Genomic DNA, 10,253 nt, shown 5'->3' with positions numbered 1-10,253 from the left:
ATGAGGCATCTTGGAAGCAAACACCTATACCTCAGTTTTCCCAAAATATTCCTCTCAGCGTCCAACATGGCGTTGCGTGAATTAACCAGGGCTTACCGCCCACCTCTCCCTCTCCTACCCTCACTATCTCTCCGACTAGATTGCAGTGCTTACAGTCCAGGTAAGGTGCCCGGCTCCTCTTGTCTACTATCCTTTGAACATGCTGTTCTGTCTGCCTGGAATGCATCACTTCTTCTGCCCTCCTCTGCCTGGCCAAGTCTGGCTCAAGTGTCTAATCTCACTTAGAGGTTTCCATGGCCAGGAAAGGGGCTTTCACTGGGCTCCCACCGTTGCATCTCCTCTCCTACCCCAGCACTGACCACCACTGGACTGTAACTGACTCCTTGTCTGTCTTTCCCAGTAAACAATGGTTCTCTGAATTCATGCAGCTGCCAAGATCAGCTTGTAGAAAATAGGGCCTGCTTGAGCAACTTCAGCTGCATGCAACAAATTCTGATCAATTTTCTTTTCAAAACTTTTATTCTGCTACAAATATTTTCTAATGTTCCTTGTTATGGCTTCTTAGATACACCCATCATTTAAAAGTGGACATTTAATTTCCAGATACACGGGGTTTAAGGTATCTTTGGTATTAATTTCTCATTTTGGTATTCAGATCAGTCGCTCAGTCGTGTCCGACTCTGCGACCCCATGAATCGCAGCACGCCAGGCCTCCCTTCCATCACCATCTCCCAGAGTTCACTCAGACTCACGTCCATCGAGTCAGTGATGCCATCCAGCCATCTCATCCTCTGTCGTCCTCTCTTCCTCCTGCCCCTAATCCCTCCCAGCATCAGAGTCTTTTCCAATGAGTCAACTCTTCCCATGAGCTGGCCAAAGTACTGGAGTTTCAGCTTTAGTATCACTCCTTCCAAAGAACACCAAGGACTGATCTCCTTTAGAATGGACTGGTTGGATCTCCTTGCAGTCCAAGGGACTCTCAAGAGTCTTCTCCAACACCACAGTTCAAAACCATCAATTCTTCGGCACTCAGCTTTCTTCACAGTCCAACTCTCACATGCATACATGACCACAGGAAAAACCATAGCCTTGACTAGATGGACCTTTGTTGGCAAAGTAATGTCTCTGCTTTTCAATATGCTATCTAGGTTGGACGTAACTTTTCTTCCAAGGAGTAAGCATCTTTTAATTTCATGGCTGCAGTCACCATCTGCAGTGATTTTGGAGCCCCAAAAAATAAAGTCTGACACTGTTTCCCCATCTATTTCCCATGAAGTGATGGGACCAGATGCCATGATCTTCATTTTCTGAATGTTGAGCTTTAAGCCAACTTTTTCACTCTCCTCTTTCACTTTCATCAAGAGGCTTTTTAGTTCCTCTTCACTTTCAGCCATAAGGGTGGTGTCATCTGCATATCTGAGGTTATTGATATTTCTCCCAGCAATCTTGATTCCAGCTTGTGTTTCTTCTAGCCCAACATTTCTCATGATGTACTCTGCATATAAGTTAAATAAGCAGGGTGACAATATACAGCCTTGACGTACTCCTTTTCCTATTTGGAACCAGTCTGTTGTTCCATGTCCAGTTCTAACTGTTGCTTCCTGACCTGCATATAGGTTTCTCAAGAGGCAGGTCAGGTGGTCTGGTATTCCCATCTCTTTCAGAATTTTCCACAGTTGATTGTGATCCACACAGTCAAAGGCTTTGGCATAGTCAATAAAGCAGAAATATATATTTTTCTGGAACTTTCTTGCTTTTTCCATGATCCAGCGGATGTTGGCAATTTGATCTCTGGTTCCTCTGCCTTTTCTAAAACCAGCTTGAACATCTGTTAGTTCATGGTTCACGTATTGCTGAAGCCTGGCTTGGAGAATTTTGAGCATTACTTTACTAGCGTGTGAGATGAGTGCAATTGTGCAGTAGTTTGAGCATTCTTTGGCATTGCCTTTCTTTGGGATTGGAATGAAAACTGACCTTTTCCAGTCCTGTGGCCACTGCTGAGTTTTCCAAATGTGCTGGCATATTGAGTGCAGCACTTTCACAGCATCATCTTCCAGGATTTGAAATAGCTCAACTGGAATTCCATCACCTCCACTAGCTTTGTTCATAGTGATGCTTTCTAAGGCCCACTTTACTTCACATTCCAGGATGTCTGGCTCTAGGTAAGTGATCATACCATCATGATTATATTGGTCGTGAAGATCTTTTTTGTACAATTCTTCTGTGTATTCCTGCCACCTCTTCTTAATATCTTCTGCTTCTGTTGGGTCCATACCATTTCTGTCCTTTATCGAGCCCATCTTTGCATGAAATGTTCCCTTGGTATCTCTAATTTTCTTGAAGAGATCTCTAGTCTTTCCCATTCTGTTGTTTTCCTCTATTTCTTTGCATTGATCGCTGAGGAAGGCTTTCTTATCTCTTTTTGCTATTCTTGGAACTCTGCATTCAGATGCTTATATCTTTCCTTTTCTCCTTTGCTTTTCGCTTCTCTTCTTTTCACAGCTATTTGTAAGGCCTCCCCAGACAGCCATTTTACTGTTTTGCATTTCTTTTCCATGGGGATGGTCTTGATCCCTGTCTCCTATACAATGTCATGAACCTCAGTCCATAGTTCATCAGGCACTCTATCTATCAGATCTAGTCACTTAAATATAATTCTCACTTCCACTGTATAATAAGGGATTTGATCCAGGTCATACCTGAATGGTCTAGTGGTTTTCCCTACTTTCTTCAATTTAAGTCTGAATTTGGCAATAAGAAGCTCAAGATCTGAGCCACAGTCAGCTCCCAGTCTTATTTTTGCTGCCTGTATAGAGCTTCTCCATCTTTGGCTGAAAAGAATATAATCAATCTGATTTCAGTGTTGACCATCTGGTGATGTCCATGTGTAGAGTCTTCTCTTGTGTTGTTGGAAGAGGGTGTTTGCTATGACCAGTGTGTTCTCTTGGCAAAAACTCTATCAGTCTTTGCCCTGTTTCATTCCGTATTCCAAGGCCAAATTTGCCTGTTATTCCAGGTGTTTCTTGTCTTCCTACTTTTGCATTCCAGTCCCCTGTAATGAAAAGGACATCTTTTTTGGGTGTTAGTTCTAAAAGGTCTTGTAGGTCTTCATAGAATCGTTCAACTTCAGCTTCTTCAGCATTACTGGTTGGGGCATAGACTTGGATTACTGTGATATTGAATGGTTTGCCTTGGAAACGAACAGAGATCATTCTGTCGTTTTTGAGATTGCATCCAAGTACTGCATTTCGGACTCTTGTTGACCATGATGGCTACTCCATTTCTTCTGAGGGATTCCTGCCCGCAGTAGTAGATATAATGGTCATCAGAGTTAAATTCACCCATTCCAGTCCATTTTAGTTCGCTGATTCCTGGAATGTCAACATTCACTCTTGCCATCTCCTGTTTGACCACTTCCAATTTGCCTTGATTCATGGACCTAACATTCCAGGTTCCTATGCAATATTGCTTTTTAGAGCATCAGACCTTGCTTCTATCACCAGTCACATCCACAACTGGGTATTGTTTTTGCTTTGGCTCCATCCCTTCCTTCTTTCTGGAGTTATTTCTCCACTGATCTCCAGTAGCATATTGGGCCCCTACTGACCTGGGGAGTCCCTCTTTCAGTATCCTATCATTTTGCCTTTTCATACTGTTCATGGGGTTCTCAAGACAAGGATACTGAAGTGGTTTGCCATTCCCTTCTCCAGTGGACCACATTCTGTCAGACCTCTCCACCATGACCCACCCGTCTTGGGTGACCCCACAGGGCATGGCTTAGTTTCATTGAATTAGACAAGGCTGTGGTCCTTGTGATCAGATTGACTAGTTTTCTGTGATTATGGTTTCAGTGTGTCTGCCCTCTGATGCCCTCTTGCAACACCTACCATCTTACTTGGGTTTCTCTTACCTTGGACGTGGGGTATCTCTTCACAGCTGCTCCAGCAAAGCGCAGCTGCTGCTCCTTACCTTGGACAAGGGGTATCTCCTCACGGCCACCCCTCCTGACCTTGAACGTAGAGTAGCTACTCTAGGCCCTCCTGCGCCCGCGCAGCCACCGCTTCTTGGACATGGGGTAGCTCCTCCTGGCCGCCGCCCCTGACCTCAGACACGGGGTAGCTCCTCCCGGCTGCCGCCCCTGACCTCGGACATGGGGAGCTCCTCCTGGCCGACACCCCCTGACCTCAGACGTGGGGTAGCTCCTCTCGGCCACACTTGTGCGCCATCGCAGCTGCCTGCACTATGAGCTCCTCAAGCCAGGAATACTGGAATGGGTGGTCATGCCCTCCTCTAGGGGATCTTTCCCACCCAGGGATCAAACCCATGTCTCCTGTGTCTCCTGTATTAAAGACAGATTCTTTACCCACTGAGCCACCTGGGAAGCCCATCATTTTGGTATTAATTTCTCATTTAAATGCTTTCTTCTCTGCAGTCACCCTCTATGTTTTTTCAGTCCTTTAACTTTATTGAGGCTTTAAGTGGGTAAGTCAAAGATCTCGGTAAATGTCCCATTGCACTTGAAAATATGAGTTATTTTCAAATATCTTTTGATATTGATTTCTAACATAATTCCACAGTAATGTTAGACTCTGTATGATTTCAATACCTTTACACCATGAAATTTTTGCACCTTGTTTTATGTCCCTGTGTCTCCTGATGTATAGTCATGGGAACTTGAATAGAACTTGTATCCTGCTGGTGTGTGAAAATAGTATAACTCTTAATTATGTTGATTTGGTTGATAGTGCTTTTCAGGCTTACTGTAGCCTTCTACTTTTCTGTCTATTCATTCTATTATTTTTTGACAGTGTGATACTGAAACTCCAACTAAAAATCTTAATCTACTTAAAAATAATTGTAATATATAGTGGAACTATATGTAACTTTGTTGTGTATTTCCCAAGTCTCCTGTAAATTTGTTATCATACTTTGATAATTTAAAAACAAGAAAGAAAAAAATATATATAAGATATATGAAGCAGGAAACTGTGACTACATAACTTAAAGAAAAACTGACCAATAAAACTGATCTGGGGGGAAAAAAAAGAAAATGGCGCCTGGATTGATCCACTAGATCTGGGTTACAACCTTAGAGTCTACATTCTTGTTCCCCGGGATTCTGATGTAACTGGTTGCGCCCGTAGTTGGCAAAGACCTGGGCAACGTGAAGTCAGGGCTTGTTATGTATTGGAGCCTGGCCCAGGCCGATGCTAGAAGACGTGCCTGATAGACAGCCTTATTGCTTGTCAGGAGAGGTGAGAATACAGCAGAGTGGCTCCCTGACCAGAGTGGCTTGCTCTGAGAACTAGCCAGACAGCTCGAGTCCACACCATGGACGGGGCTGGAAAGACTAGGGGGATGATGGTGACTCCGGAACCCATCAGCGAGCCAGGAGGTCCCCCGGGACTCCTCAGCTGGACTCAGCGCCCCATCCGGCCCAGCCTGGGCTTGTCTGGGTCAGCGGGCCCCACTTCCCTGCCACCTGCCCTCAGCTGCCTCAGGCACTGCCTCTGTTAGCTTCTGAGAGGCAGGAGGTGTGAGCTGTGAGTTTCCCAGAACAGTTCCCTGGGACTGGGCTGCCCCGTCTGGCTGCTTTGCCCCTCCCTGGTTAGAAGGCATTTCAGTGGGGAGAAGCCAAGTCCCTTAAAGCCAGGATCTTCTCACCTCAGAGAGAGTGTTGAGGAGGAAGTGGCCAGGGTGAGGAACTATATAATGAGAGGCAGTTAGCTGGGGTGAGGCTTTCCTGGTGGAGGGAACAGCACAATGAAATGGGCAAGGGAGAGGTGAGGGGCAGGCAGAGAGGGACCTGGCAGGGGCCTGGCCTCCCAAAATGTTGAGGACCACTCTTGGTGACCACAGAGGGGTCCTTGAAAGATGACTGTTGTTTGGTTTGGTTTTGCCTTAGGAGAAAAAAAAGCAAAAAGCATACCTTTCATACAGGAAAACCCAGAAATTGAATGTGTGTAGCTTGATGACGTTTCACAAACTATGTACACCTGTGTTACCAGAGCTCCAGGAGCTCCTGGCACTCCATCTAGTCACCCCAGGGTGACCACCAACCGCACTGCCAGCCCCATACATTAGGTCGGTCCGCTTTGGGTACTTTCTGTAAGCTGACTCCTACAGTGTGTGTTTTGGGGGCGTGGCTCCTTTCACCAGCATTGTTTATGAGATCCGTGATGAAACCTCTGGCTGTAGTTCACTCACACTCGCTGTGTAGAGCTCCACGTTGTGAATGCACCATGGTTGACTTTCCATTTGAGTCTTGCTGGACTTTGGGGTGTTTCCAGATCTAGGAGGTTAGGAACGGTGTTTCTAGGAACAGCTTCCTGCAGATCTTTGGTGTACCAAGGGATGCTTTTCCAATGGAGATGTGCCTAGGAGCCAGGGCAGGGTCCCATGAGATGGCAGAGATGACAGGTCAGACCCGCTGTGTGGACGAGGAGCTGGATGGTACAGGCATGAATGCTGTGAGGGGAGCCCTGGGAGGCTGCAGGAGCCACCCGCCTCCTCCCTGAGCTGAGAGGTGGACCACTGATGCCCCTGGTATCTCTGAGAATCCTGGGAGGTTCTCCGTCCTTAGTCACTGGTGTTAACCTCCACTGCAGCCTGCGAGGCAACTCTTCATTATGCTCAGTTTATAGCTGAGGACAGTAAGGCTCTGAGTGTCCCACCACTTGCCAGGTCACTTGGCTAATGTGTCACAGAGCCAGGATTTCAATCCTGTTCCGCTGGATGGGCAGGCCCAGGTTTTGAACCACCTTGCATCCTGTCAACCGAACTGCAGACTGCCTCCTCCCACGGCCCACAGGAATCCTCAGACCAGCCCCAGCAATCCCGAGCAGAGCTGGGCTTTCACTTTGGCCTCTCCTCTAGAAGGGAGTTTACCGACAGGACAGCCCCCGGATTAGAGGCGCAAAGTCTAACCCTGTGCACCACACCCTAGCCACCCTGGCATGCGCTCAAAGTCCCTAAGAAAAAACTCTTACCCTCTCCAGGCCTGTTTCTCTGAAATGCGTCAGCTGCCATCCTCTAGATTAGAAGTTCATTCATGCATTTAAAGGACTGTTTGAGCTCCTAGGTGGTTGCCAGACCATGTCTCAGCATCAGGGGTGAAGAGAGAAGGATAAAGCATAAGAATGGCGATGGCTTGGAGAAACTGTTATTCCTGTGGAGGCTGTGAGACTCCTCAATCCTTAAGATGCAAAGAAGAAAGACAAATGGACTCAAAGTAGAAGTGACAGTTTTGGCTTCAAAACCTTTGAGAGGAGCCACTCATTGTGCATTAGAGGCTTCTACAAGTCAGAGCCTGGCATTCCAGACACCATGGAGGCAAGTCCTCAAGACACATTGTCTGGGACTTCCCCTGATGGTCCAGTGGCTAAGACGGTGCACTCCCAATGCAAGGATCCCTGGTTAGGGAACTAGATCGCACATGCAGCAACCAAGAGTCACTCATGCCACAACTAAAGATCCTGCATGCTGCAACTAAGACCTGGCACAGCTGTATAAATAAATAAATATTTTTAAAAAATAAGTAAAACTGTCAATTCAAACATGTTTTTCAAAAAAGTTAAAGTCGCTCAGTTGTGTCTGACTCTCTGTGACCCCATGGACTATACAGTCCAGGGATTCTCCAGGCCAGAATACTGGAGGGGGCAGCCATTCCCTTCTCCAGGGGATCTTCCCAACTCAGGGATTGAACTTGGGTCTCCTGTATTGCAGGCAGATTCTTTACTACTGAGCCACCAAGGAAACCCACAAGCTCCCCTGGTTTGCAGCATGTGCTGATTTCCATGTAAACACTCTCTCCTGTGGCCACTGCTGTGATGGCACCAGACCAGGAGTTGGGACAAGATGAGCAGTCAGCTCTCGCTAGCAGATGGGGTGCAAGCCGGCTCCAGTGCCTCCACCGCTGCCCAGGTGACACCTAGAGCTGTGCTTGGCACACAGTAGGCACCCAGTGAATACTTTGCGAACAAATACTGCTGCTGCTGCTGCTAAGTCGCGTCAGTCATATCCAACTCTGTGCAACCCCATGATGGGAGCCCACCAGGCTCCCCCGTCCCTGGGATTCTCCAGTCAAGAACAACTGGAGTGGGTTGCCATTTCCTTCTCCAATGAATGAAAGTGAAAAGTGAAAGTGAAGTCGCTCAGTCGTGTCCGACTCTTAGTGACCCCATGGACTGTACCCTACCGGGCTCCTCCATCCGTGGGATTTTCCAGGCAAGAGTACTGGAGTGGGGTGCCACTGCCTTCTCCGGCGAACAAGTGAGCCTTCTTCAACTGTCCTGTCCCATTTGTGTGCCTGCCCTGAGAGCCATTTATATTGTAATTGAACCCGCTTTTACCGAGCAGTCGATGTGAACCATAAGTTGGGCCCAGACAATGCTACAAGATTTTATCTTCCACATCCCGCTCACACTGCACGGGAATCAATCTCATGGGTGATGCAGCAGAAGCCTAACGGGTTCAGGAGACATGGGTGTCCGTCCTGGGCTGCTGCCATCTTGCCTGTATGCAGGGGGGCAGTCGTCCTCCCCTCTCAATTTCCCCTTTCATCAGTCGGGGGATGGGGACTTCCCCGCTGGTCCAGCAGCTAAGACTGTGCTCCCAATGCAGGTGGCCCAGATTCCATCCCTGGTCAGGGAACTGGATCCCACATGCCGCAACTAAGAGTTCACATGCCGCAACTAAAGATCTCGCCTGCCACAACTAAGACCCGGTGCAGCCAAATAAACAAATATTAAACAAACAAACAAACAGGGAGACAAACAGAGGGGCTGGAATCTGTTACCTACTGTTGTGTAACAAGCCAGCCTCAAACCCAGTGCCTTAGGACCAGCAGCATTTTGGTAATAGTTTGACACCTCTGTAAAGTTACTCAAGTTACTAAAAACAACCATTTAAAGCCAGTGCATTCTATGGTATACAAATCATACCTTAATAAAGCTGTTTAAACACTTATTTGCCAGCATTGAGGGTATTAATAATTACATCTGCTTGAGTATGGAATCAGTAGAGGGGAACAATCAAATACTTACCCTCTTTTTAGGTTGAACTGGGGTCTGTGTCCAGTTAATCAGGAAAAGCTTTTCAGAATCCTAACAGGTATTAGAGAGCTAGTGCTCATTTTTAAGGTGTGATGTTTGTATTGTGATTATGCCAGAGAACTACCTTATTTTAAGATAAATCTTTTCAAGTAGTTTAGGGAGGAAGCACAAGCCTAAAACTTACTCCAAAATATTTTCTAAAAGGACTGTATGCACGAAACAACTCTGGAAAGATGTTAATTACTGACTCGAAGTGTGGATTTATGGGTGTGCTTTATATGTTTTTTAATTTCTGTACACTTAAAATTTTCAAAAAATACAGAAAAGCTTTCAAGTACAGTGGTCCCAGCTTATCCAGTTTTGCTTTCCAAGACTGCACTTACCCTCAGTCAACCACAGTCTGAAAATATTACATGGAAAATTCCAGAAATAAATAATTCATAAGTTTTAAAATGCACACCGTTCCGTGCAGTGTGATAATATCTCGTGCTATCTCGAGCCATCCTGCTCCGTTGCCATCTGGATGCGAATCATCCTTCCGTCTGGCGCACCCATGCTGTCTACCCTACCTGCCTTTTAGTCACTTAACAGCCCTCTGCATTATCAGAATGACTGTCACAGCATCACAGTGCTTGTGTTTGAGCCACTCTGTTTTACTAAATAGTGGTCCCCAAGCACAAAAGTTGGAGGGGGAAATGGCCACCCACTCTAGTATTCTTGCCTGGAAAAGCCCATGGACAGAGGAGCCTCCCAGGCTACAGTCTATGGGTCACAAAGGGTTGGACATGACTGAGTTAATGACATAACATATAATATAGGTACGTACATAGGAAGAAACAGTATATATGGGATTCAGTATTATCCATGGTTTCAGACATCCACCGCGGTCTTAGAATGTGTCCCCTGCCCAAAAGAGGGAACTACTGTACTTTTGAAATAATCAATGCGAATGTCCGGCTACCCGAGAACTTCAGATTTACAGTGACCGAGGGGCTGGGTCTGCAGTCCCTGCCAGGTCCAACGGCCGTAACTTAGAGACAGGGCCTCCGAGGCTGAGACCAGCGGTCTTACCTAGATGCTGCCAGAGCGGGACTCACACCCAGGCTGCCCACCCACATCTGTGGCATTGCACTGGCCCCTCCCTGCCAAGGGCCAAATGGCCTTGCCAGGCCTCCTCTGCCCTCCTGGAGCCTCCCCGGA

The 10,253-nt window shown here is 46.9% G+C and overlaps 1 pseudogene; it reads right to left on the bottom strand.

The window, feature by feature from the left end:
* Positions 1–2,367: 2,367 nt before the first annotated feature.
* Positions 2,368–10,221, bottom strand: LOC132346504 (craniofacial development protein 2-like; annotated as a pseudogene).
* Positions 10,222–10,253: the final 32 nt, after the last annotated feature.

This window comes from Bos taurus, chromosome 11, assembly GCF_002263795.3.
Source record: "Bos taurus isolate L1 Dominette 01449 registration number 42190680 breed Hereford chromosome 11, ARS-UCD2.0, whole genome shotgun sequence".
NCBI classification, from domain to species: domain Eukaryota; kingdom Metazoa; phylum Chordata; class Mammalia; order Artiodactyla; family Bovidae; genus Bos; species Bos taurus.
This window is presented reverse-complemented; position numbering and strand designations above follow the sequence as displayed.